This window comes from Mesocricetus auratus, unplaced genomic scaffold (assembly GCF_017639785.1).
Source record: "Mesocricetus auratus isolate SY011 unplaced genomic scaffold, BCM_Maur_2.0 Super-Scaffold_100019, whole genome shotgun sequence".
Classification (NCBI taxonomy): domain Eukaryota; kingdom Metazoa; phylum Chordata; class Mammalia; order Rodentia; family Cricetidae; genus Mesocricetus; species Mesocricetus auratus.
The window spans coordinates 25,085,025-25,091,305 of record NW_024429200.1 but is presented as its reverse complement, the minus strand read 5'-3'; the positions used below and the strand labels follow the sequence as shown (position 1 = coordinate 25,091,305).

Here is a 6,281-nt window from a genome sequence, read left to right as displayed (position 1 = left end):
ATTAATTTCCTATTGATTTTAAAGTGATCTAGCTGAGTTTTTACACTGAAAGCAAAGATTATAGCAAGTGTAGCCCATGGTATTTATTTTCAGTCAAACCAAAGTTACATATAATTCTGCCTCTTCTTATACGGGATATGAACACTAACACACTCCCTTCAAAGACTTGTGCAGGCCAAATTGTTGGAATGCTGATTTTCTTCACAACTCTAAACCCCAAAACTATGATAATACATTATGGTGTAGTTGAAGATAGCATAGTCAGATGTTTGCTTAAAACCTAGAGACTTTACGTGTTGCTTTTCATGTGCTGTGCCAAGTCTTGATAATACTTTTTCCCCCAACCAAGGGACCTCATAACCTGATTATGGTTATTGCTTTACAAACAGTTTTGACAGAAGGTGGCTGCTAGAGCTTAACATATGTCCCGGTTCCATGTGATGGGCCGGTTCTTGCAAACTAAGCTCAATGTTTCCTTTGCTGAAGTCAGCAAATAGAGTTAGAGAGATACCCAGTCATCTATCACACCAAATAAAAGGACATAACGGCTTTCAAAAGGGTTTTCCCACTTACCCAAAAGGCTTTCTGAAAGCTTCTACCTCTGCAAAAAAAGAAAAAAATAGAAAAAAAAGAAAAAAAGGAAAAAAAGGAAAAAAAAGAAAAAAGTTAGAACAATTATGGCAGATTGCATGAAACATGAGAACGTCACAGTAACTGCTACTTTTCATTATGTTTGTCTTTGGGTCATGATCAACGAACGGGAAGTTATTGACATGGTATCAAAAGGGAGACTGGTATTCTGAAGGGTGGTTCTCTGATGTCTAGGATACTGCTGTAAGGCTATCTGAAAGGGCCACGAGTCTTTCGGGTGCATGTTCAAAAAGCTTTGATGGACTGGATGTAACTTGGAGTGTTGTACCATCAGGAGGGTGGCCTAAGACTACAATGCTAAAGTATGCATACCTCAGTTTCAGAACTTTTGAAAGGAAGTCTCAGCCACAGAATGCATATACCTGTAGAGTTTTGCATGGGTTTTATATGAATACAATTTTAAAAAATAGCTGCTTGCACATTATACCAGAAAAACCTCCAAAACTGCAATTGCTTTGAAAATAGACTTTAGGTTTTTTGGAGTTTTCTGAAATGCTTGGTCTGTATTTTGATAATTGTGCATATTATGTAAAAATGTTGGTGGACCCATAAATGACCAGACTTTTTCTAAGAAAAATGTTGCTTTAATGCATTTCATGGATTTTTACTCTTCTATCATTGCTTGCTAGTAATAGCAAACCTGCTTTTCTGCATCTGCTTTGCGTAGCTATTGTAAGGCTTTGAACTAATGTATGTATTTATTGCTTGAACTTCTGTGCATACCTTATAAAGCATAATGTCTGACAATTTAAATGGCTCATGTATTCTTGCTTCTACCATAAACTGATTATGGGGACTATGATCTTTTGTATACAGCAAATTTTAACTGTAGCACAAACATCTGTTTATGTATTGGTGGGATATTACCTGTTTTATTTATCTTCTTTGAGGTAAACTAATTTTTGATACTTTTCATTACTGTGTACTATGTTCATACTTTGAATTCTCTGACGTTAGAAGTCATGGTTGAGAATTGTAACAGCTGTTATTTGTTCTGTATTCATGGCTTTCACTGCTGAATAAAATAAAGGACCAAACCTAGGATTTGAAAGAAAACTGTCTACCTCTAACACCAGGGAGTTATCAGATTCTATTTTACATAGTTTTAGTCTACAAAGACACAACTGCTTATACCTAGTGGGCTTACGGCTTATACTCTATGTGGTTGGATTCATGGCACCGTTGTATTGTTTGAAAATCAATTAAAATTTTATGTGACTGTTAAAGTATTTGGTAGAATTACCACTAACTGGGTTTCCTTTAGATAAGTCAGATAAAGGGAAACGGCATCAACATTCTGTGTCTTCGGTGACTATCTTTATAAGAATGCATTTCTGTATGATTATGAAATTGAGGAGCAGCCAACTAGGAATGGAGTGACAGAAGTACACTTAAAATAAGTGCTTCAGGACATCAATGTCCCTGGGCAAATTCAGTTGCAAAATCCAATAGATTATTTTGTAAAGTTTTCAAATTGGGCGTTTACATTTTTGAGAAATTGAAAGACCTCTCATTACTCATGTCAATATTAACACACACCTGGACAGTAAATTTATTGTCACATTAGCTATTGAAAGTAACATGGCTTTCTCGTTACTTCATTCATTCAGATTGCAGTGAAAGAGACTTTTTTGCTCTCCACCCAAGAACACTTGACAAATCTGACTTAGTGGAAAAGAAGTTTGTACATTTTCCTATAGAATTAATGTGCGAACAGTGTGTCACTACTGCTGGATGTAAAAATGTATATGAAACCATTTCATTCAGTTGGTTACATTTTCTGAAGTATAAATAAAAAATTAATTCTTTTTGACCCATTTATAACCACTAGGATTTTATTCTTCTATTCTTCAATAGAGACAAACCATAAACTTGTGTGCCCATGTCCTGCAATTTGTTTAAAAAAATGAATTACTAAGAACTTGGGGATCTTAAAGCAAATCATACTCAAATTTAGTCAATAAAGCTTTTAGCTGCTTGTCAGATGCATCCCAATAAGAATTATCCTTGGGTTCAAATTTGCTACTTGGTAGCCTTAATTGTATATTTCCCTGTTTTATTCATATAGACCTTGGAATTATAAAAGTCAAACCTTAAAACATGAAGAGATTAGTATCCCTAACTTTATGATGGTTTTTTATGTTTGTTTGATATCCCTCCACACGCATATTGATCATTTTCATGACATACTACCATTATTTGGGGAATGCACAAAAACACTAGATACAAGTTATGGATAGATTTATAGAAGGTTGGGGGTAAATTCTAGACATTTTAAGAGACACAACCCAACAAGAAACGTATGATGTCTTTGTTACTTCCCAGCAACAAAAAGATTTTAGAAGGAAAAATGGAAAATAAAAGTGTTGGGTATATTTTTATTTTATGCATAATTAAAGCTGTCTGTCATCTCAGTGAAAGGGTAAATGATTAAAATGCTGTCCACAGGATACAGAATTGTTTTAAAAGAAATGTGAATGCAAGATACATTTTCTTGAACTTTAAATTCCTTTTTTTCATATTGATTAGTTGGAAGGAAATGAATATTAAGTATCCCTGTCCAGTGTATTTTGTTAACGGACTAACAATAATATAATAAGACTAAAGTACTGGGACCTTGTATAATTTAATACAGGGAAAATAACTTAGAGATTAAAACGAACAGCATAAGAAAGAAGCAAGATTGATTTGGCAAACACTTTGTATTTAGCTCTATATTCAAGATCATGACATCCTTTAGATAAATGCTACAGAGATATATTTTGTGAGGTCAGAAGAAAATCAAATGCTTTTAAAATGTTGGTCACGAGTTACTTTCAAATTTTTAAAAATTAAAAATAATATAGAATATAACTAAACAAACTCCAATTCCAATGCTAAGTCATATGCATTTCCCGGATCAGAAATAATGATGAAGCAGCCATTATTGTGCTATATTAACACTATTGTATGTGTTGTAGAAAAACATATTTAGGCAGATTCTAACACTGGAATGTTAATGAGACAAATCTTCTTCACATTACTATTCAGTTTTTAGACATTAAAGAAAACTCTTTAAAGAGTGTACACAATGACTTCAAAAGAATATATAACCAGAGAAAGTCAAGGATGGCTTCATTGGAGATCTGGCACATTCCTTGCTCTCGTCATCATCAGTCCAGACTAAAATAAAACATGTAGCACTGAAGAGATGGACAAGCAGTGGAAATCAGGACCAGCTTTGGTAGCTTATCTTATGGGAGGTTTACAGCTTATAGGAGACTCTGACATTCTAATTATACATATATATATATATGCCTACACATACACACATAAGAAAACAAAGAAGGATTGTAAGCCAAGATATATATTTTAATTTGAAACTTTGCTGTGAACACCCACTCAAGTTTTTGATATAAGTATTTTCCTTTCCTCTCTTTTTAAAAACTTTATTTTACATGTGTATGTTTGCCTAGATGTCTGTGCACTATCATGTACGTCTCTAATACCCTCAAATATCCTGGGGCTGGAGTCACAGATAATTGTGAGTCACTGTGTGGGTGCTAGGAACAGACCCAGGTCCCCTTAGAGAGTATCCAATGCTCATTAACTATTGAGCCATTTCTGCAGCCCTTATTGTGTTGCTTAAAATTGAAGTGAACCTTATCTCCCAAATTCATGGGTCATTAGTTTCCATTGTTACTATCTTAAAAAATGTAAATTGTGCCGGGCAGTGGTGGCACATGCCTTTAATCCCAGCACTCGGGAGGTAGAGGCAGGCGGATCTCTGTGAGTTGGAGGCCAGGCTGGACCGACAGCCTCCAAAAACAATACAGAGAAACCCTGTCTCGTAAAACCAAAAAGAAAAAAAAAGTAAATTGTTTATACAACACATTAGTCCTCCCTTTGCTTTTGACCTTTTGACATTATAATAAAAAAAGACCATGAAGATTCACAGGCAGAAGTGAAAGTGAACGAAAAGGAAATAAAAAATGTAGGCATGTATTTAAGAAAATGTTTCTTCTAGGAACACAAGGTGATTTTTAACTCTTTAAGTCACTGTTGCAAAGCTAAAGACATCACCATCCCTTTGTACCTGGAGTAACTACATCATTCCCTGTTCAGACATTTGTAAATGTCCCCATGTTAATTATGTAGTTGCTATTCCTTCATGGAAATTGTGCTAAGCAATGTGTATATTTCCATAATAATGCTCAGGGATACTAATAGAGAACAAAGGTTCCTTGCTATTGCTCTCTTCTTTCCTGTGGCATCAGTGGCCACCTAGCATCCTGATGCATCTGACACTAGGAAGAACACCTGATCTGGCCTCCCTACATAACTCTCCTTCAAATATATTCAAGTATTCTGAAAAAGATACAACATCTCAAAAGTACTAGTCCTTTTGATCAAATGTCCTGGAGGGAAAAAATTCTTAGAAATAAATCATATAAAAACATTTCTCATGGTATAAATTTATTGGAACACTATATTCCCATTCTTTCTTAAGCTAAAAATTTAAACTATTCAAAAAATGAAGCCCCATGAAAATTTAAGTGAGCACTGACTTGAGAGTCTTGAAATTCAACTACATAACAACACAAAAATAATTCATTTAGTTTTTTCTACCCAACGACTGTACTTTGGTCCACAAATTCATGAGAAAACAAATTAGCAGAGCCTTTATAAAAAGAAGTGAACTCTGTTTTTAGGAAACACGGAACATACCTTCCTTGTGAGAATTTCAAAACCACACTGAAAATGCCATGCCTTCACTTATATTCCTGGGGTTTTGATAATAGATATTACCTCAAAGTTAACTGAAAAAGTATTAGACAATTAAATAAAATGTTCATGCACATACCTATATACAAAAAGTGAGGAGAGGAAGCCCAAGTATTGATGCAAATCAATGTGTTAGGGTAACTTTGAGGAAATTCCAGTCCTATCAGGTATGGTACATCCTCTTGTTGATTTTTGGAAATACATACTAGATGGGTATCTGAGACCACTGATCTGGGTTTCTAGAGACTTAATTTCCCACCTTAGGTTTCCTGAGTCAGTGACATCCCCTCAAGAAGATTACTTTAGCCCCATGTAACAGTATGCTTACATGTACCAATAAAAAAATAGAGCATTTTAGCAGATGTTCTTGAAGGTCATTTTCAGCTTTGAGATCTTTTGATTCACTCAAATCTAAATTCAATGACTAAATTTAGTAATCATGATCTAAGAAATTGTTTTTCCAAAGGTAAAATAAAGCAAATGTGTGAAGCTTTTGAGTGCTGATCAATACCCAACTTCAATAAATCATGAGTTATTTGTTCTGATTGAGAGAAGCTGGCTTGAAATGAGGGGACTGGAGGATTGAGAAATCTTGGTCTTAAAGCTACTTCACCGCTAATTGGCTACACAGCTAATAGCTGCCTGATCTTTATGTACCTAAATTGCTTTGAGACAGAAAGGTCTTTATCCAGTGGTAAAGAAAATGAGATCCTCTCCCAGTAGATTCTGACTCTGTCTGCAGAAGCCTGGGTTCCCCAGCCATATAGTGTTATAGCTGGAGTTCTTAAAGCAAAAGGTTAGGGGCAGCAACCCCACAAGTGAGACTCGTCCATGTGTCTGAACGTGCCAGCTGAAGCTATAATTAA

The 6,281-nt window shown here is 35.0% G+C and overlaps 1 protein-coding gene across 4 annotated transcripts in view; it reads left to right on the top strand.

Annotated features, from left to right (window-relative positions):
- Positions 1 to 2,475, top strand: part of Foxp2 (forkhead box P2) — a 517,858-nt gene extending 515,383 nt beyond the window's left edge. For all 4 annotated transcript variants that reach the window (XM_021233497.2, XM_040728635.1, XM_040728636.1 and 1 more), the window contains one exon: positions 1 to 2,475. This exon is cut by the window's left edge and continues 1,594 nt beyond it. The gene's annotated coding sequence lies outside the window, so the exon portion shown is untranslated.
- Positions 2,476 to 6,281: the final 3,806 nt, after the last annotated feature.